At 37.3% G+C, this 23,549-nt stretch overlaps 1 protein-coding gene and 1 long non-coding RNA gene across 2 annotated transcripts in view; one reads left to right on the top strand and one right to left on the bottom strand.

Annotated features, from left to right (window-relative positions):
* Positions 1 to 23,549, bottom strand: part of LOC140164195 (bifunctional arginine demethylase and lysyl-hydroxylase JMJD6-like) — a 106,191-nt gene that overhangs the window by 48,738 nt on the left and 33,904 nt on the right.
* On the top strand, positions 15,233 to 22,569 carry LOC140164197 (uncharacterized). The gene is made up of 3 exons (XR_011860501.1): positions 15,233 to 15,546; positions 18,789 to 18,959; positions 21,758 to 22,569. It is a non-coding gene; the product is annotated as an uncharacterized lncRNA (long non-coding RNA).

Raw genomic sequence — 23,549 nt, 5'->3', positions numbered from 1 at the left:
CATTGTTACGACGGGCTGTATTTGCCAAGTGGTGTTGCCGAGGGCAAGTGGTGTTGCCGAGTTTGGATTTTAAAATATTTAGGTATTTTCTAGCTTAAAATCCAGCGCCAATGCTTGCAACAGGTAGATATTTAGAAATCCATTTAAGGTATGGGTATGGAAATTGGGGATCCCAAAAAATTGGCATATGCCTATAGCCTATATAGGCTATATGCAAAGGGATGGGGCATTTTGGCAGGCCAAGGGGAGGGGGCCACAAAATTTGGCAGTCCAGGGGGTGCGGACAAGCGATTTTCGGCTGGCCGAGACGGGAGGCAAGCGATTTTTAGCGAGTCGCTTGGAAATTTTGGCTTATAATTAGTAGGCTAATACCGGTACTGATTGCACAGCCTTTCGAGAAAGCAATTTTTGGCAAGCCGGGGCCGGGGAGGGAATAAAATTACTGATTTTGGCAGGTCGAAAGGAAGAATGACTTTACCTAGCACACATTAAAGGGGCATTTCGTGATCCACAGCCTCATACAACCCCATAGGCCTACGTCCTTTCTCACAAGTTAAGATTTTTATACCAGTCATCCCGCTCTGGCCACATGTTTAGGCATTTTCACGCAGATCAATTCATTAAGCAATGGAAAATATTGCCAAATTTGAATTTCGTTTTAAAAGCCTACTCCCCATTAAAAAAACCCACTAATTTTGGGGGATTAAAAAAGTTATGTAAAATGAAACAAAAGGCTGCCTCAATCCTAATTATTCATTTAATAGGCCAGGCCTTCATTTCTGAAAATAGCGGGAGCTCAGTTAGTCACTCTCCTATGTGTAGGCCTACTGAGGAGCTTGACAAGGAGCTCAATTATATAATATCAATATTAAACCATAGGATTTTCAAGAAGTGAGCAGCTCAATAAATGCCATTAGTAAAATTATTGGGCCTACGATTTTTATATTTTATTTGACTGTGATCCGTTTTTCTATAGGCTATATACATGCCTACACTGTATATAGGCCTACCTTTAAAATTTCTAAAATTGGCGGAATTGAACAAGCTCTAAATTTCTCATACGTCCAGCATAACCAAGGGCAACGGGGGGGGGGGCGCCCCCTAGCTATGGCCATACCCGTAGTGGCGGAACCAGAATTTTTTTCCGGGCATGGGGCCCGGGGGGAAGTGAATTTGAGACGGGGGCACTTATTGCACTTGAAATTGCCGCAAAAAGTGGAAAATTACATAATTGTGGGGATTTTGCCTAAAAACTGGATGAGAAAGAAAAATATTGGGGAAATACTGCCCCCCCCCTAGCGGCGCCACTGCATAGCCTATCCATCCATGATGCTAGAATGACGGAAGTTCTGGCGCTGAAATTCAATTTCAATATCACGAGTTTTTATCAGGGATTTTACCAAGGGAAGGCGATAGTGTAGGATTTTGCTGATATACCAGGCAACACGAGAAAGGTGTGGCTAAATAAGGGAGTGTTCCTTATAACTATTTTCCATTATCATACTTTTGACGCCGAGAGCATAATTATTTGAAGCGTACATCGTGTCAGTCACATGGTCACATTATTTTCTGTTGAAAGAGAAACGCACATGTCTCTGATTAGCTCGGGGATTAGCTACTGCGCGCTGCGTGCTGGTCTGTTGTTGTCGAGTGGAAATCCCGGGTGGAAATGGGAAATTTATGAATGAACTTCCGCAACTTTGCAACATCATCACGCAGCGGCGTAGCTGGGATTTTTTCCAGGAGGGGCAAGACTGTAGGCCCTATGGGGAGGGGCCCAAATATCCACCAAATTTCCCACTGGGGGCGGGGGCCCAAATAGACAATTTTTGCCAGGCTTATCATAATCGTATATGGTAGGCCTATTGAGCTGTATTGCATATCGTTTGGATTCCCCATCTCTCTGCCCCTCCTCTCACCCTCTCCTCTCTTTTTTCCTCTTTCTCCCCCCCTTTCCCTCTTTTTTTTCCTTACACTAGGGGCGGGGGCCCAAATAGGCAATTTTTGTAATTGCCCCCCCCCGGCAGCTACGCTACTGTCATCACGGTAGACATACGCGGTAGGCCTACAAGCAGGGCTGTCAACTCTCACGCATTGGCCGTGAGTCTCACGCATTGGGTCACTTTCTCACGGTCTCACGCCAAGGTAGTATAATCTCACGCCTACGTAATAAAAGCTAATAAATCTCACGCAAAAAGCTGGAAAATGAGTAAAATCTCACGCATCGTCCTGAATAATTTGTTGCTCCTACTCCCCCCGCTTTTCACATTCCCGAGCGCCGTGGCTCAAATATTAATGGTTCAAAATGAACATTGGAGTCGGCAAATCCCGGTACGCCTAGCTCTTTATACAGACAAATATAGTAGGCCTATCAAAATGTTGTATTTTTATATTTTCTGGTGGACTCGCGGAGAATATCATGTCATGTAGGTCCCGGCGCTGGGTTGGGGGGGTCTCAAGGCATTTTGGTAGGCCTACCCATGCTTGATTCCGGGAGGGTTTTTTTAGCAGGCCCGACCATTTTTTTAAATAAAAACACCTCGGGCGGGTCTCTTCAAAACATTTGTACCGCGGGGATCAAAGTCATCCAAATTTGGCCTAATTTGACGCTTTTTCAAGGGCACTTTTGCCAAAATGCGCCCAAAAGTTGGTCTTCGCTGTAAACCCACCCATCATAGTCGTTGAAAAGGTAGGCCTACCCCAAAACTGTGGCACATCCACGAACCCGAGGGAGAGACCTCCGCGGGTAAAAACACACCTCTAGCGGGACCAGATTTATAATTTAAAATAGGCCTACATTTTGGAAGCCAGTCATCACGACAAAACGGGCCATGGCAGTGTTAATGGTATTAACACTTTGATTTTAGGCTTAAATAACGAGTGTAGGCCTATAAATTACAAATTTGCACACACCCGGGGAACCTTCTCAAGCTGGTTTGGGTAAGGATGTGAGGCTGTGACTCCGAAAAACTACGGTACGATTTTAAACCAAATTTGAAGAAAACAGACCCAAAATTGTATCAACTTTTGGACTGAAAGTTTTCGCAAATATTTACTTTTTCGAGAAAATTATTGAAAATACCCTTCTTGAACCTAATTTTCATGACACTGAGGGTCAATAAAATCATGGCTAAAAATACAACAGAGTCTAAACTAAATGGCTGAAAATGCACCCCAAATCTGCCGCACATCCCCACGACACATTTCACCTTATAAATTATCCCCGAAAAAATATTTTTTGCAGGTGAGGTTGGAGTCTTATTATTTTTATTCTCAGAGAGGATATGGGTTGATATTTTTAGCAGGGTACAATTTGTCTTGTTTTTTGACGTTAAAGTTCCAGATTCTTTTTTTTTATATGTTATTATTCATTTATTTATTTATACCCCAGGATTTATACCCTGTAGGCCTACGTGGGGAAAAGTACACACGGCAGCTACAGAGAAACCACGAAAAACTCCTGTAAAGTGCATGAAAATGCCCCGAAAATGTGCCAACCGAAACACCCGAACAGGAAGATAAAATAAAAAAAACAAAACCAAAACCCAGGAAATTTCCCGAAATAAGTTCCAAATTCTTTGTCCCCCACTAAAATATATGAACACTCCCTTATGAAGTCTGCCCTCTTCCGGCTATTCTGGTAGTAGGCGTTGACAATTACCTTCATATTTTTGAAGCATGTTTGAACCCGATTTGTTCTCTATTCACATTTTTAACGTTGCAAGTAACATTTCAAGACCTCTATTTGTGACAGGTATTTATTACCTTGCTAGAGATGTGCCTAAAGTTGAAATTCAATATTTCGGATCGCAAAGATCGAGAGATATAAAGTTGTTGAATATCAGTTTAACACCATGGATCATATGGGCGTCTTATATGAACGATTACGATAACTAGGCAAAAATGGCTGGGATACAGGTTGTGTAAATACTACATGAATATTCATGAACTATACAGATTCCATTCTTCTCTAATAATAAAGATGTCAATCACTCTCCCAGACGACAGTTGCTTGGCGCTTGTAAACAAATCGAATAATAGTGCTTGATAACAGCTAAAAAAATAGGCTAAAAACACATTTTCACACAATTTTTTCCGGATTTTTTATTTCACATGATAAGTAGACATATTTTCTTACGTATAAGGTAATAATATATTTTTTCTGGAGGTAAAGCCCTTCAACACTTTGTTTAACCTTAACATGTTCAGAATGTCAAAAGGATCTCTGCATTTAAATTTCAGCTCAATTGGAGCATTTTGAAAAACTTGACCTTTGACCCCTTTATGACCTTAAATGAATTTAAAAATATTAGAAATATTTCTTAAATGTTTAGAATGTCATAAGGATCATTGCCTTTAAATTTCAGCTCAATTGGAGCATTCTGAAAATATTGACCTTTGACCCCTTTATAACCCCTTAATGACCTTAAAAGAATTTTAAAATATTTTTTAAATGTTTAAAATGTCATAAGGATCATTGCATTCAAATTTGAGCTCAATTGGAGCATTTGGAAAAACTTGACCTTTGACCCCTTTATGACCCCTTAATGATCTTAAATAAATTTTAAAATGTTTTAAACATGTTTAGAATGTCATAAGGATCATTGCATTTAAATTTCAGCTCAATCGGAGCATTTTCAGTTAAAATGACCTTTTTTGACCCCTATGACCCCTGGATGACCTCTGACGTTAAACAAATCCATAACTTTTGTAGCCAGCTACCCAATACTGCTTGTGACTGAGTTTGGTCGACATCCGATCAAGGATGTGGATGTAGTAGCAAATTGTGAGAAGAAAGAAAGAAAGAAAGAAATGCCAAGAAAGAAATAACTTAAATACTGTCACTTTTGCTTCATTCTACCATATCTGACTGTGGATTACACAATCACTGTTTTACAATGTTACAGTCTCAGCAGGTGATGGGACAACATTTAAACAAGATAATTATATTTCTTCAGATCAATCGTTTTCCTCATCTCACAGAGCATTGAATTATCCACATTTAATTACGAATATACTTAGTATTTATGCATAATTAAATGCAGCTTCGTTGTTTCAGTAATTTCATAAATATATTAGATATTACCCAGCTGAAGACTGACGGTATAAGTCCCAACGTCGGTTCTTTCAAATAGGTTTGTCTGGTTGACCAGATTAAGATTAAATCTTAATTTCAACATAATCAGATGGATGAGAGTCTACACAATTTTATAAAACATCAGCACAATGATACGTCATAGAAAGGACATAGTTCTGTATCCGTACTGCGTAGTATGCTTTTAGACACAGTCAAACTTCAGAAAACCACGGTTAACACCAATACTACAGTTTGTATATTTGCTTATGTATGTTTGGATATTCCTGTGTTTGAATATATCTGTGTGTCAACCCTTGAGCTGCTCTTTCTTTTCGTTGCATTCAGGTAATGAAGCATCGGGATGTTTTTTATTATTTTATTGGTTATTCGGGGCATTATGCTTTATGTATTGGTGTATTGATCTCTGTTTAGTAATAATTTTTTAAGTCATTTATCTGTATTTGTACCTTATATTATCATTCTATTTTGTGTCCATATATATTTGGCATTCTATAATCATCACATATTTTAACGCCTTGATAGAGACTGCTCTTGTGTGCAATAGTTTAATCAATGAATATCATGGCAATCATGTATTTGTGTCACACAATTAAAATACACTACTCGATTATCACTTCTACGGCGAAAATATGACCAGTTTCCTTTTCTTTATAAAACTCACAAAAACCGAAAATCTATCAATAACTCAGGGATTATACTTTTTATGTAATTCACTGAACATTGTGACAAACTGGGAATTCCTCAAGATTATTAATACACCTTGACTGAATTGAGTATTGCAACCAATGGGTGCTTCCCCTAAAACGTGTCATAACACACAACCTCATACATAATTACTTGAAAGGGGTTCCCCTTTCTCATATCTCTCGTGAAATAGCTTTAACTTGTAAAAAAAGATAAATGATCGAATTAAATACTCAGGGCACATCACACCGCATAATTAATTTAAATCACTTAAAATATTGACCAAAAGTGATATTTTCTTCAAATAAGTACACAGTATGTGATTGGAATATGAAATATGCTTTTATTATCAAACTAAGTTCCACAGAAGCTGAAATATTCTTGTCAGAGCAAAAATTCACATTATTGCATCAAACTGATAATAATTATGACCTTTGCTAAATATAAACACTCATATTATACTCAGAGAAGAACTTATCCGTAAAAGCATGTTGAATTAAATCCATCAGAAATCCATCAGAAACAGATTAAATTAGCAGCAAAAATCCTGCATGATTGATGACTCTTTTATGTTAGACTCCTTCCGTGTATACAGGGTGTCCCAGAAAAAATTACCGGGCAGAGGAATTTGAACGTAAGTCGAGAATTAGACATCAGAATCCAAAAATCGAAACATCAGCGTGTAGCCCATCTTATTCTGCATTTTACACCCTAATTTTATTGGAATCGGTTGACTGATTGCGAAGAAATGAGCGATTACATAACGCATGTGTCAATTCACTTCATTCCAAGTTTGAAAGAAAGACCATTCAACACAATGCGCACTAGTGGTTAAACTGTCAATGGGCTTCATATTTTGTTCTATGAAATCCTTTTCGTTCTTTTTAAACAACATGTTTCTTGAAAAACATTTAATTAGGTTTAATTCAAATTTGAAAACCTGCACGATATTGAAAATGAAAGCTTGCATGTAAGATGATACTCGGTATTTGTAAATATCTTTTTCGTTAATGTTGATATAAATGTTGCATAAAGAATTATATACTACAGGGTGTCCCAAAAAAAAGAGGCCCCACATTGCGCCCTCTTTTTCTCCTATTTCTGAAAAGTTGATCAAATATATTTTGGTATGTAAAGAAACCTTCAATCGTTAGCTTTAATAAACCAAAACAATTATTTCAATCGGCTCATAACTTTTGAAGATATGCCTTTTAAAGAAATGTATCCGTTTTTCACTCTGTCCACGGAGGAGGTTTGGCTACTTCAAAGATTGAAAAGTGCATATACCATGCATGAATATAAAACATTCCTCGATGATAACTTTATAAAATAACAACTTTAATTAAAGGGAATGGGCTTACCGGTGGGGTTATGGATTTTGTTAAGTGTCATTAATTTGGGCGAAATTGATCATGTGGGATGGGACTTCTTTTGCTATACTTGCAATTACTTATGTTTTTCTCGTTTCTTGCTTTCTTTTTATTGACAACATAAGTCATTTCTCTTTTTGGAATAAAAGGTAGCCCTGAAAAGGCCTGTTTAGTTTGTCTTTGGTTCTTTTGAAGTGAGTTTACTGTGCTGCTCTGCCCTCTACCTGGGGCCTCCGTGACGAATACAGGTTTCAGCCCTAGTTCTCATTGCATTAATTGCGTTGCGTACCATCCTTAAGGCCTTGTGCGCCGGATACTTGCGAATGCAGCAGTAATACGGGGTTGCGAAGATGTTTGAAGCTAGCTGGTGATCCTCGCTTATAGTGAATGCTTTCCCAAGACTAATGCTAGTATCTATCCATGTCATTAACCGTGTGTTTCGTTTAAATCGTTGATGTAGCCAAACTTCATCCGTGGACAGAGTGAAAAACGGGTACATTTCTTAAAGAGGGCATATCTTCAAAAATTGTGAGCCGATTGAAAGAATTGTTTTGGTTTATTAAAGCTAACGAATTAGGGTTTCTTTACATACCAAAATATATTTGATCAACGTTTCAGAAATAGGAGAAAAAGAGGGCGCAATGTGGGGCCTCTTTTTTTTGGGACACCCTGTACATGAATAATTCCAGCTGGCTTAAAAATTTCTCACACACATTAATGTTTACGGAATATTTCCAAGAAATTGTAATGCAAAGTTTAAATCTTTTAAAACTTCAACATTAATGTTGCATGGTATCAAAAATCACACGTAAAGCTGTAAGCACCTGATCCTTGTCATTCTTTGCTCAAATGTTCTTTGTAAAGTTAAAATATAATATATTATTTGGACAACCTAAAGAATTAAAGTTGGGGAGCTCGAACTTCCAATTGCAGAAATCAAAGTTTTCTCGGACAAACTGTTATTCATCTTCAGTGAAAGCATAAATGATATAACCCCGTCGGATTTGTCAGATAATGTGGACTAAATTTAATAAGATACACAAACTTTAGGAAGCGGTGAGCGAGTATGAAAAAAGCGCCTGTTGATCAAACTTGGAATGAACTGCATTGATGCACGCATTATGCAATCGTTCATTTCTTAGGAACCAGTCAACCGAATCAAATTAAATTTTCGTATGTGATGCACAACAAAATAGGCTATGCGCTACATTTTAAAAAATTTGATTCTGATGTCTATTTCTCGACTTGCGTTCAATTTTATTCACTCGGTAATTTTTTCTGGGACACCCTGTATGTGGACTAAAATTGATTGGATGTGTTTTTGACACAAATACTCCGGAAACTAGTCGTGTAATGGCATAAATAAGCAGCACACAATAAAAGCCTATACGTGCCTATAGAGGTTGTAAGACTTGCATGAGTGATTATGATTGTAAATTGATAACCAGAGGATCCCAAAGCAACGTGTTTTCATCTCAATTTTTGGCAGTAAGGTCCAGTCTAATTATAGTCCAACGTTTTTGCATGTGTTTTTTGTTGCAGCAAATACCATATTTTCTGCTCTCTGTTGAAACTTGGTTCTCGGCTACAAATAAATGTTTAACGTTATTTGGGGCTCTGTTCGGCTTCCTAAAATCTCAAAAGTGCAGCAAATATTTGCTGCAGTGGTAAATTACCTCTCCAACAGCAAAAATCACGCAAAATGACATCAACCCATATACTGGCCCTAAAACGCTAACAAAATTCTTGTTGTTTTTTCCGTTGTTACTCATAAAGTCTTGTGACCAATATTTTAGCTCACAATTGTCAGGTCGAGATGTCTTTTGGGGCTAAAACCCATTAGGATGGACTGAACGTTAATCTTAATATCAAATCAGCTTTTTTTGGATTGTGTTTCACCTCCAAACAAGACGCAATTATCTGAGGGGCTGTGACTGTGATATTGTGTAGGTTCGGTCACTAGTGCATTTTATGACACAAACGCGCTGAGTCTTTTTACACAAGTTTTTGGTGTCTCCACAAAACATGATGCAGTCATGTCTACAGTAGAATTCATCTCGATCTTTGCAGGACTTAAACCCCATTTAAAGCTATTAAACCAAGATAACACTCATTGAAACAGCTCAACTGATTAAATCGGATCTTCTCTGGTTGTGCACATGTGTCTGTTTTATATGTGCGGTATCGCTATGAGGTGCTATAATACAGCTTCAGTTGGGTAACTGAATATAAAGGAAACGCAAGGAAACAATGGTATGTGGACCTTTGTTCACGAAATGAGACAATGGCCTGCTTTTTTGTTAACCAGCATTCTTGAAAATGAGCAACATAATGATTGTTGACTTAACACGGTTTGAAAATAATTTCTTCATATTTTTGGTGTTATCTGTCGTTTACATATCCTTCCTAAAACACAAAAGTGCGACTATTTCCAAACACCTAAATTAGCTAAAAATTTAGGACATGTTGCAAAACTATATTTTCTAGAATTTCATAGAATAGTTTAAATGTAGCTTGTACCGTTTTAATGTGGCATCCTTCAGAACGGAGCGGTCCATTACCAATATAGCTCAATATTTTCGGTCAAATCTCCATTCAATTAACACGGGGAGTTGGCTTGCTATGAGCTAGCTATGCTTTGCCCTCACTCATATTCTACGAAAGTGCGACTATTTCTGAACATCTAACCTAGCTGTAATTTTAGGTCATGTTAGAGAAATATATTTGCTAGAAGTTTGGAGAATAGTTTAAATATTGGCCGGTTATTTTTCACACAGTGATGTTAACTAGGCAAATGCAATATACTTCTAACATACACTATTTGTAAAGGTCGCGCGTCAATGGTGAGAGCACTGTGTATTGTGTATAGGAAAACGGGCAGTAACTGCAGTATGATGAACCAAAATGGCAAGATATGTAAGTTGCTTTGGCGCACAATTTAGTTTAGATTAAATTTGATAAAACAAAAAAGATTTTACACTCATTATTTTAATTTTGACTCTCATTTTAATTTGAATTGCTGTTAATTCCTGCATTTGCCGGTATCCATCTCATTCATTTACTGAGGATGGGGACATAAGTGCGTTAGAGTTTATGTTCATTAATACACATTTTACTCTACAGCCTGTCTCTATAAAAAAAATAAAGTGCAAGTGAAAAGCGCCCTCTATGGCAATTAGAAAATACCGGTTTGACGGGATGCTTACATCAACGTCAAGGACGCAGTTCTAGCTCTCAATTGCCTTTTGTTCTGTTCAATTTGCTTGTTTTAATCTCGAGAAATGTTTGATAGGGTAAAATCACAATTGTGCCACTTTTACTAGGGAAGAGGGCATTGATGTGAATCAATGACAACTTATGTTGATGCGTCTAATGCATTCCCCACTTCGGGGCTCGTGCATAAGACGCATCAACATCATTTTGTCTAATTTCTCTCCCAATAAGTAATACGCGTTCATTAACCTATAAGTTTGCAATATTTGTTTGTCTTTTAACATGTTGAGTGACATTGCCATGCACATTAGGGTGGGCAAAAAAACACTCTTTTTCTCGGATCGACTTGGAACTCTCGGAGAATTTTACTGGGGTACATACTAGTATTGTGCTGAAATATCAGTAATATCGGAGCATGTTTCGCCCAGGCAGTAGATTTTCACAAAATCCCTACTTTTTTGCTATTTCTTACTGTATAACTCTATATAGAGAAATCAGTAGAAACAATCTGGGAAAAGTAGGTATTCAGATGTCATCCTAACCAATATTAAACACTTTGGGTAGTTTGTATGGACCCTTTAGAACATCACCAAATAGCAAGCCGTCTGCAATTGGTTACCATTATTTTTGCTAAAGACACGCATGTAAGTCAAATATTAATGATATTTGAGTCGCTATATTAAGGGGTAGGGGTAGCATTATGGAGCATTTCCCCAGATCTACTCAGTCAAATTTCCCAAATGTGGTATTGTTGCATAGATATGAGCTGCAGCATTGCCAAAATATGATTTTCGGTCATCCATGTTTTGACCAGAGGTCAAAAGGTCACACAGCCTTGAAAATTACTACAAATCAGGCATCACATGACCCTTTAACCCCTGGTCATGTCAGACCTGCTCTAAATTCATATCTCATGTATTGTTTTTTTGCTACATAATGCTACCCCTACCCCTTAATTTAGCAACTCAAATTCATCAATATTTAACTAAATACAGGTCTCTAGCAAACAATAATGGTAACCAATTGGAGACTGCTTACTATTTGGTGATGTTTTGGAGGGTCTAAACAAACTACCCAAATTGTTTAATATTGGCTATGATGTCATCGCAATGCCTACTTTTCCCAGGTTGTTTCTACTGATTTCTCTATACAGAGTTATACAGTTAGAAATGGCAAATAAGTAGGGATTTTGTGAAAATCTACTGCCTGGGCGAAACATGCTCCGATCTTACTGATATTTTAGAACAATAGTAGTATATACCCTAGTAAAATTCTCCGAGAGTTCCAAGTCGATCCGAGAAAAAAAGCGTTTTTTGGCCCACCCTAATGCACATTATATTTAATTTTACAGTAGAATGTGAAATATCTATTTCTCTTGTAATCTGTTTTAAATGGAAAATTATCACGAAGGATAAACTCTGGATAAACTTGATGCTATCATTGATTAACATGTACAGTCCTCTTGATCTTCCCTGGTAAAAGTGGCACAATTGTGATTTTACTCTTTCGTTGTTAACTAAATTTATCTCGAGATTAAAACAAGCAAATTGAACAGAACAAACGGCATTTGAGAGCTAAAACAACGCCATTGACGTTGGTGTAAGCATCATGTCACAACGGTATTTTCTAATTGTCATAGAGGGCGCTTTCGCTTGCACAATTTTTTTTGAGACAGGCTGTACTTTTCAAGTACTTTCATGGTACTGTATAACAGAATATTTTAGCTGTACAAATTTTCACAAAATACATCGATTGCGGGTTCACAGTTTCAAACAGCTGCTAATTAAAGCTTTTGAGTCAAAACTTATTTTTGCGGGTCTTTAAATTTGCGGTACTGAAATAAACCGTGTAAAGTGAAAATAAACACCTCACAAACATATCCTATTACGCAGAACTTGCTTCTAATGGGTTACATGTTACAATTGCACTTACGAGTGTCCTTATTTAGGACAAAGCACTTTACCCATTTATGACAAAAATGAAGCAAAAAGTCGTTCCTTACTCTATTGACTCAAAAAGTACAAAAGCTGAAGCATTGTACAAACAGACCTGCTATCACACTACAACTGGTTGTGTGATTTGGACGACCATGCTTTACTTGAACTTGGAACTCTGAGCTATTTATTTATTTATTTATTTATTTATTTATTTATTTATTTATTTATTTATTTATTTATTTATTTATTTATTTATTTATTTATTTACTTATTCTTTAGGCAGGGTAGATCTTTCAATGTTAATACACTGATTTCCAAGGAGGCCCTGCATCAAAAAGTACAAGATTCTTAAACAGCGATTAAAAACAATTAAAAATGATAAAATTACATACAATTACATACATTATATTAATTATTTTATAATTATAAAATTACATTTACAAATACACAGATGTTGCTATAATGTAGATGGAATTCACAAATTTATGAAGCAAGAATCCTATGTTTAAATTGACAAAGACTCATGGATTCACAATTACATTTAATATCAGCAGAAAGACTGTTCCAAATTTTAGCAGCACGTGAAGTAAAAGTCCCTTTCCCTGCATTAATATTCCATGACACTTCATGGAGATTAAAGTTGGTTTAACTCCTGGTGCCTTTATAATGCATGCTGTTCATGAAATTGAATTTAGATGATATGTAACTAGGAGCCATACCATTAAGGGCTGGGGTATGAACGTTTGGACAGTATTTATTTTGGGACATTAAAGCACATCAGACATATCGAATTGCATTCTGAATATGAAGAAAGTCATTCTGATATCAAATAATTTTGATTTTTTGAAATTCGCAATTTAATACACATTTTATGGCAAATCATTAAAATTGATATTTTGATATTTAACAGTACTTGAAGTAAACTTTATAAATCTGATGATTTATACTTAATGTGTATGTAGGTGGGATGAAAAGCACCAAAAAAATTAGGTCTTTTTGGGGGAAAAAATCCATATCTTCAATATGAAAGGTCAAAATTTTCAATTGACCGTCGGCATTTCCTCCCTGCTACATACACTTTAAGAATATATCATTAGATTTATATAATTTACTTCGAGGACTGTTATATATCAAAAATTTGAAAAATATCAATTTTTTATAATTTGTCATAAAATTTGTATTATATTGTGATTTTCAATAAATGAAAATTATTTGATATCAGAAAGACATGCTCCGTATTCAGAATGCAATTCGATAGGTCTGAGGTGCTTTCATGTCCCACAAAAAATACCGTCGAAACACAATAAACGCTTATTTTAGATCCCTTAAGGCATTTGAATATTACTTATTAGTACCAACATTTTGGTTAGACCACCTATCATTTAGTTTGTTCATTGTAAGATACCCATCATATCATTAACAGGTGTTCTAATATCAGCAGATAAGATTATGTGACCTAATCTGTTATACAGAATTTGAAGAGAGTTTGAAAGCTCAGTACCACAATTAGACCGAAGAGAGTTACGATAATCAAAGTTTGGCATATGACAAGTGCATTAACAAGCATGATGAGAGTATCTCTAGGAACATAATAGTTTATACGTCTAATAATACCACAACGTTTGGAAATACATGAAGACATTTTGTTAATGTGATTTGACCAAGACAAGATGTTATCAATGTTATCATTATTATAATATATGTGAACATTTTTGAACTTTTCCCATATATGACGAGTACCAAAGACCATAAACTTAGTTTTCTTAACATTTAAAGTAAGATTGTTACTCTTGAACCAATCAGCAATATGATCAACGTTTATGTAGTTCTGATTGAAGAGTAGAATGGTCATTAGCAGTACAAAGAAGTGTGGTATCATCAGCACACATAGTACATTTACAATTAACAGGTAAGCTATTTAGAAAAATGATAAACAGAAGGGGACAAAGTATTGATCTTTGAGGAATTCTGATATTGATGTTTTTAAAGTTAGACAGTGTGGAATTAATATTTACAGCTTGAGCTCTATTATTAAGATAAGACTTGAATAACTCTAATACATTACCTCGAACACCATAACAATACAGTTTCTCAATTAAGAGAGAATGGTTTACACAGTCAAAAGCCTTTTTAAGGTCAAGAAACATTGCTCCAGTAGCACGTTCACTATCCATATTATTCAATATATAATCTTCAACGTCTATAATTCTATAATGAGAAATTAGGGAATCAATGTCTTGTGTGAGTCAAACTTTAAAAATCAAAACCTAATTTTGAAATATAACATAACAAGTTCCGGTTCTTAGTCCTAAAATGATCATGAAGATCTAGGGAAATGTTAATAAGCATTGTATCTTGATCACTGCATAAAATTAACAAAACCCAGAGCATGTCAAAATATCTTTAAAATGACACCATGTTTGATTTTATTAATAGGCAATAATGTTAACGAATCCCCCTTGTGTCTTGATAACATCAGTGTCACAACTAATGGCTCTATGTCAACTTCATATATTTTTGAAGTATGTTTCTTTCAAAGGTATTTATCTCCAAACTCACGATTGTTGTTATGTTCCAGATTTGTAAGAACAGGTACTGGGTTTGCAGAAATAGGATACATCATAAATGTGTATAAAATACAGGCTACGCTAAACCAATAGGAACACATTATTAGCCCTGTTTTAATTCTGAGTATAGAACTGGTACTCTTTGCAAATATCGCCCTTTGTTTACAACGATGACTTCAGGTGTTTTTGTAACTTGACACTGTTTGACAGTTTTCTTGTAGTAAACATTCACAATGACAAGACCCAGGAATTTTCCTCATTTAAGGGAGGTGGAATGGGCGTGGTCCAAGACCCCTCAAAAAATTTTCCAAAAATTTTTTTTTGCCATATTTTGTTTAAGAAAATCATAAGCTATCAGGTCAGCCAGATAAAGTTAAAAATTTCCTTTTCAAAATGCGAATTTGAGGGGAATTTCATCTCTTTCAATTTAAAACGATTTATGGCAGCGTTGACTTGCTATACATGCCGTAACCAGTTTGGTTTACGACTGGTGGGAGACTAATCAACGAATCAGCTGATCAGCTGGATTGGTATATATATGTACACACATGCGAAGAAGAATTCCAGTCATCTTATTCTTTCTAGTGAATAATTCATCCACTAATATTACTTTTACTGATATCCTGGCATGCCTGGAGAAAGAAAGAGGCGTCGTTAGCAGCTATCACCTATATTAAGTAAGTACTTCAGTCTAAAAATATGTGTGACGTTTTAGTAACTTAGCCCGGGTAACAACATGGGTAAGCTTAAAGTAAACATGATAAAGATATTTAGCATTCTCTCGGTCGGGGCTGTTCCCGGGCATGCCGGGGACTGTTCTATCTATTGCACTATACCTACTTCTGACGTAGGGGCTGTGCAATAATTATGAGCCCGGGGGGTTGCGGGGTGGGGTAGTCCGAATAATCAGACCCAGAACAAAATATTAATTTCTGACATGATCTTGTACTGGGTCTGAACCATGTTGGCTTTCCTCAACGCAAACTTTTAGACTAGGGTTTATTGATTTTATTTTCATAGGTGACTGCACACCCAGCACTCTTTGTATACTCATCTCCTTCAATCCACTCATAAACTATTGTCCAATGTCATCATCCACTTCAGATACTTGACTGAAGTACCAAGTATAGCAATTACTTGCGTTGGAGTCACTCAACCGTGTCCCTCATTTGGAGACATTTGAGTAGATTCTATTCTAAATGTTTGCGTTGCTCAGAGCCAGCATGCTGTTTCCATATGAAATCTTGATGGCAAATTGGACAATAGAAGCACATGGTTCTACGTGACAGCTTTTTAATCCCTATTCAGGTTACGTGAATCACGCTATTGTGGACCATCCTTCTGATACTTGAGTGTTTGGACACGCGGAACGGTTTTTTGTCTACTTCTCTGTTTGTAAACAAACCAGGAGGTCGAAATCGTCCTCCTCGCCGAATACGAAAGTCAGCGTAATAGTACGGCACTAGGGGTGGGGGTGGGTGCGATGTAAAATTGCCACCCCCCCACCTGGAAAAAAGTCCACTTGTACAAAATAAGCACCCCCCTAATGCCCTATAAAAATTCCTGGCGGTAAAATGGGGAGTGCCAAGAAATTTTATCGAGCCGAAAGGGGTGGGGCAAGCAATTTTTGGCAAGCCGAGCCGAGGGGGGGGGGGGAGCAAGTGATTTTTGGCACACATGGGTGCCTTGCTCCAAGTTGCTCGAGAAGAGATAGCCAAGAATTTGTTCACCGATAGCTTCACATTCTATAGGTATGCCAGGCAAACACATTTGCTAGTCAGCCAAATTCGCCGACAATGTCAATGCATTTTTACATAGAAATTTAAAACTTGTGCCCGAAGAAAGAAACCTACATAAATATGTTTTCTATACTTCACTTGACCCAAATATATGATTTTTTATGGTGATAAGTCACTCGCACATGGAATTTTAGAGGATTTTGATAGCAGTTCCATTAAAAAAGCTGCTATCATAATGAGACTAAGATCTAGAAACACCCCGAAATGCCGTTTTGGGGAATTTTGCTAGCTGAATCTTTTTGACATTGTTTGATGAAAGTCAATCTTTGACAAGATGTAACTTTGCTACGGAAAGTGCTATGAAAAAAAGGTTTTCAGTTTGGGCTTTGTTTACTCAAGGGCTTTAATTTGATATATAAAATGATGCAGTTTGATGGCAAATTTGAATTCACCTAGCATACCTACATTCTAGAGACCATTGCATTCAAAATCTAGTCGGATTCGCTGAAGCATGACACGTACCGTGTAAAGCAATGGAAGTTCAGAAGTAAAATAGTAAATTACACAGCTGATCACGACAGACAATCGCATCAAAAATGTTGCTAAAATTAAACTTTAGCAAAATTTTAGACTGTTCAAAATAGGCAAATCTTGCTCAAAAGATACCGTACTGTAGTTGACTCATCAAAATAACTTTCATCCAAATTTCAACATTTAAACAGAATAAATATAACAAAAGATTGCACCGCTGTCCCACCGAAAAACATTTTAGCAATGCACTCTAGCATCGAATGCGTAACTATCGTGTGCAAAAAAATTCAAAGCTAGAGTTATCAAGTAAGGGGCGCCTTTTAAATAAAACACTCTAAAATGGCTTTATAAAGGAAAACAGTTACGGAAACACTTTGCCAATTTCCTGCTCGCTGCGTTCACAACAAGTATCATGTAGATTAGGCTTCCTCAAATATGTTGAAGTGCCACATGAAATAAAAGAAAACAGCAAAGTGCCACTCAATGGCTGCTTTAGCACCTGGGGTGGGGAGCCAGAGGGGTGTCCCCCCTGTGAAGCTATCGATTTAAAAAAATTTGAGGTGCAAATGACGCCATTTGGTGCAATATTTTGTACTATTTTAGCCGTTGGTAGAGGACATAAAAAGGGCAGAATGGCAGTCAGGAAGGGCATATTTTACCTGTATCAAATTTCGTGTCAATAAAATACATCATATAAAAAATTCGATATATACATCATGCATTATCTATAGTATATTCCTTTGCTAAATCGTAAATAAAAAATTGAAATGTAGAATATTGGAGATATTCCTGCTGGTATTATGGTCTCAGAGTTTGATCAAGGCATTTGATTTTATTTTTATTTTATCCATTCTGAGGGATAAATCACAAATAGTACCACAAATAGTCTTGGAAGCTACAATCAAGGAATTTAATAGTTGGTACACCTTGACAATATGTTGGAACTCTTCATTGCCGCTCTGAGAGTTAAGTGAAATTAGTATAACTATGTTTGATGAGAAGTACATACCTTCTCCTTTCCTCGTCCCTCCCCCATTCCCCCTCAATCAATGTTGGGGAGACTGGAGAGCCCAATGGAAAAAGTGCTTTCATCAACATTGAACTGGGGGAGAGGGGTGGCGATTTACATTTAGTATGCCTGAGTGTACCAACATTAATTTCTTTGATTGTAGGGCTTAGGCAGCCAGCAAATGTTACACACCCAAATTTGTACACGTCCAGTTTTTGCCCACATGGCCTATACTTTGTACACAAATGTTTAAATTTACACACCCAGTTTTTTCAATTTACACACCCAAACCTTCAAATCTTGCCTAAGACCCTGCAAAGTGATCCATGGATGTTCTTTAATAAAATTATTTTTTATGTGCAAATGCCCCCTGCCCCTAGTAGTGCCACCACTGTTTAGAACTGAGGTATACTTTTATTTAGACATTTGATGAATTTAGTTGTACAGCTGTCTTTCAAAAGTTTCTTTAAGGGTGGTTATTAGGAGAAGGGAACTAATTATGGTGAATACAGTACCTGTAGGCTACTTGTGTGACGTTGACAGGTAAATAAATTTGAGCCAATTTTTTAACTTTCATTCAATCTCCATGAACTTTGCCAGTAAGTGTTATAATTATACTGAACTGTTTTACTACTTCCAGATGGTGGAGCTTACTCCAGGCATGGCAGTGTTTGTGTTTCCAAGTACACTGGATATGGAGAAGACATTTGCAAAACTATGTAGAAGATTGATGGATGATGTTTACAGTGGGGCAGAACAGGATTAGATGTGATCAAACAAGACCATGAATGACACACACCAGCCATTGTTGGTAAGAACAGCTATTCCCGTATATATGTTTCTTTTCATGTTGCCTGGTGTAGCTAGGGGGTTGTGCGCCAAGGGCAAGGATACAAAATGGATGTGCCCCAAAGCTGTGAAAGTACCAACTTGTCAAAATTATCACTTGGTCATTTTGTGAAATGCAGTTACACAAATATCTAGAAACAAAATCAGTGGCTCCAGAATAGGGTACATCTCGTGCCCCCCATCACCTCATGTCACACAAATTTCTTGTCCCCATTGCAAATTTAAAATTATTCCAAAGTCGTTTTGTGGGTCAATAGCCATACCATATGCATAAGGCAGCTATTTTATTCATGCATTGTGTACATTACAAATGACTGCTGTACTAGTAACTTAGTCCTTACTACTATCAATGAATAAAAGATGATCAAAATAACAGTCTTACTCAAAAAATAACAAGGCCAAGTTTATATAAACAAAATTGGCTGCCATTTGCTGTCTTTACTGTGTAATTGTGAATACATAACGTTACTGTTTTTGTGCCAACTTTGACCTGTTAGGCTGATACTACTACAGAAGAGTGATCGCACATTTGCACATTTATAGACCTTGCTCAATTTGATGAGACAGCAGTCACAGCACCCAATATGTTAAAAGAATGGGAGGCTGAGGTTCTTCAAATCTTCAGATGGGAGTTCTCAGCAGAGGTGGTTTTATCGTGAAGTTGTGGATAGGTAGTGGTGAGCAAACTCAGAAGTTTAAAATTCTAGAGCATTGTAGATGCTAGGCCAGATGAAAGGCAAAGTATGAAGCAGAATGACGTAAATAATCATGACACATATATGCCTTATTGGAACTGGATTTGGGAAACCCTCATCAGTGTCTACAGAAATGACTCCATCTGCAGCCCTTGCTGATCTAGCTGTGCAATGTGCATGATCCTTGGATCACACTTCATATTCAGAGATAAACAATATGGTCCTGATTTCCTTTCCCCAGAATGTTGAGACTCTGAAGCATACATGTACCAAAGCATCACTCAATGACATTAATGCCCTCAATATCAATGAGCGTTGAGCATGGAGTAAAACCCAGCTCTGATTTCCTGCGAGTGCCAATCGAAGATATCCAATCTCAAGATTTGAAGAACCTCAGCCCTCTGGCTAGCCCTCTAAGTTTCCTCCCTCATGACCAGCACTTGAATCCTATCACAACTTTTGGGCTTGGCAAGTCCATGATCAGGGATGTAGCTACAGTGGGTGGTGGTGGGCGGTAGAGCCCACCAATCGGTTTTGGAGCCTATCACTCGGCTCCAATTTTAGCATTGGAGCCCACCACTCAGAGGCCAAAATTGCAGCATTTTATTGAATTAGTTAAGAATTTGGTCTATTTTGGCAAACAATTTCCACCTGGGAACCAAGGAGAACAATGCCAGTGCATTGATTGGTCACCCCAGGTTAAATAAGAAATAAATAAATAAATAAATAAATAAATAAATAAATAAATAAATATGCAAGATTTTCATCAAATGCCACCCAGCACTGAAAATATCCTAGCTACAACCCTGTCCATGATATGACCATCACAGACTGTGGCTGCTTATAATCATGTGTTTTAAGTTGAACAATCAAACTCGGGTTGTGCCTGCGAGCTCGTATGGCGAGACAAGGCTGTTTGGCGGTTCGTAGACTGAGCCCAAGTTCAATTTTTCAGCATACGCACGGTCATTAATAGCTGTAATCTGTGCCCCTCACTGACTTCATGAGCCCAAAAATAGTTCAAGCAGGAGGAAATCTTAGAAGGCCTTGAACAAGGCTACCCTCGAGCTCATCAGGCCTGTGTGTGTTGTCTCATCAAATTGAGCAAGGTCTAGATGCAAGTGTGTGATCTCAAGTCTTTAGTATTATCTGCCTAACAGGTCAAAGTTTATAGCACAAATAGGAAAGTTATGAATATTTTAGCAATTTCACAATTACACAGTAAAGACAGCACAAAGCAGCCATTTGTGTTTACATAAACTTGGTCTTTGTAGATAGCTCCCTTATGTTTAATTTTGAGACAAGTATGCTTTTTTAACATCTTTATTCATTAATAGTCCTAACTGCATGCACTAAAATGCATAAGGCAGCAATAATTTCTAACATTAACATTAGGGTATGGTCATTGACCAACAATTTCAGCATCACGGAGGCCCCCTATTATGATTTTGGAATAATTTTAAATTTGGTATGCAGTAATATATTGACCAATGGCATGTTTTGAGACTAGGGACAAGAAATTTGCTTGACAAGAGGGGCATGAGATGCACCTTACTCCAGAACCAGGGAAAGGTTGGGACTGGGGGTGGCACCCAGCATACAAAATATGGCCGGTCAGTCGGCCATTGGCATGTAACTTTTTGGCCTGGCCGGAAATTTTCTGACTGGCATCTAGTTGGCTGGCCGGTAACTTTTTTAAAAGGTCAAGCCTGGCTGGCCTGTAACTTTTTGAGGCATATTTCGAACACTGGTGGCACCCCATACACGCCACAGTATCGTTGTGATGAAAATGAGATTTTAATATGAAAATTTTAATGTACACAAAATCATATAGATCTACATCATGGTTTGTATTTACACAGTGCACTCAAACTAGCAATTTTGAGTTAAGATGTTATGTCCCTGAGCCCTTGATTTCTTGTTTATTAGGAGAAGGGAACTAATTATGGTGACAATTAATTGAAGATAATATATACAATGATTTGGTACATTGTAATAGTGTTTTAGGAATGAGAACATTTCAACAGAGATATGTCAATAATAATCGTATTTTTTCTATCCACAGCATACACACTTGCTTCACAACTTGATGTGGATACTGTTACAGAAGCCAAGCGAGCATCTTAAAAATAAGGAATACATTTACCATGTTTACAGGGGTTGCTATCCCACAATAAGAAGATCCAGAAGACATTAATGTGGGCATCATTGTGAATCTTGGAACTCAGTACCCTCCTCAAGCCACGTCAAGCTTCACTATTTTCTTCTTCTTCTTGGATACCGCTTTACGATGATTAAGTTTAGACTTATCAAAATGAACTTCTGGGTGAAGCTTGAACTAATAAAAGCATTCGTATGATTAAGGTTAAACTTGGCTTTCGCTTTCAGGCATTATTATCGTGAACCGATGCATGGTGACAAATTGAACGCATAAATGGTGAGACAATGAAAATCCTTTTGGATGCATGGTGAAGCTTGGCCCAACAGAACACTTTATATAGTGAAAGTTGACTTCAAATTTGTGAGCAAAAAGTAAGCTGATCGAGGTGAAGCTTGACCTCCAATATCAGTTAAGGTGAACAAGGATGAAAGCTTCAGGTTGGCTCAAAAGTGCTGAATGACCTTTGCATAAAAGACAATTTTTTGTGCATTTAGGGGGCTGTCATTTTCTTCAGAATGGGGTCATGAATATACTAGGGGTCATACAAATTGTATACCAAAAATAGTGAGGGTCATAGTTTTTTTACACCAAAAAAGGAGGTTATAATTACTACAGTTTCCTTCAAAGAAGAATGGCACTTGTTTACATTTTGAGAGTGGGCACAGTGTAAACACGGTAGTAGGGTTCTGATCAGTGGCGTAACTAGGTTTGGTAGCGCCTGGATATCGTAGACGTGGGAAATTTTTTAAACATTTGCACGCGGGACGCGCAAAATTTTGGACAAATAAGGCCTACCACTAATTAATTTTGGTTACTAGAAGTTGAATATCGGTCTTAAAATGTTCTTTCAATAGATTTTGTGCAGAAAATTTTGACTTTCATCGCTTGGAGGGGCGCTGAATTGGTCAATTTGGTGCCCCCTTAAGGGTAGCGCCTGGGGCACGTTGCCCCCCTCTGCCCCCGGTAGTTACGGCACTGGTTCTGATTGGCTGATTCAATCGTCTGACAAACATAACTACAGACGTGATAATTTGATTGGCCGATTACGCGCCTTAGACATTGGTCTGCACAAACAAAGCTCCTTGTATACGTCGCTCATTAACAGAATAACAGGGCATTTGCGTCAATCTGAGCAAGGGCTGCCGTTCTTCTCTGAAAACGAGTGAAAGGGCGTGTGACTTTAAAAAAATGTGGGTGCCCTACGAGCACATTTACACTTTCCATCACAAATTTTACAATCTTTAGTTACAATGACAAAATAATGTTTCTGTACTGTGCACACCTTTCCATCAAACACACATTTCTTAACTTTTTGGAAATTTGTCTCTGGTATGCGTACAAAAGGGCGGTCATCAAAATATTCCGCCAAAGATAGGGGGTCACAAAATTTTCAGCCCACGATGGAAGGGGTTCATAAAAATCGACTCTGCTCACTGACATATTCATGACCCCTCACCTTTGTTTCATTTATAACTAAGGCCAAATAAAAAAAATAAACATGTTTCACGTCCCTCCGCTTCCTTTTTTGAGGTTTCTTCAATTATATTTTTATTTTTGAAATTCAGTTACAACTTTTCAAAAAATATGTCTAGGAAGTAGAGATGCTTTCTATAGTCTAAAGGTTTTGTGATAGTTAGAGGGGCCTATCTCTCAGAACAACAAATAAAAGAGGCCTCCTCCTTTTTCCAGGCATTAT

The sequence above is a fragment of the Amphiura filiformis genome, chromosome 11 (assembly GCF_039555335.1).
Source record: "Amphiura filiformis chromosome 11, Afil_fr2py, whole genome shotgun sequence".
Classification (NCBI taxonomy): Eukaryota; Metazoa; Echinodermata; class Ophiuroidea; order Amphilepidida; family Amphiuridae; genus Amphiura; species Amphiura filiformis.
Note: the sequence above shows the minus strand (reverse complement) of the source record. Positions and strands in the feature narration are given on the sequence as shown.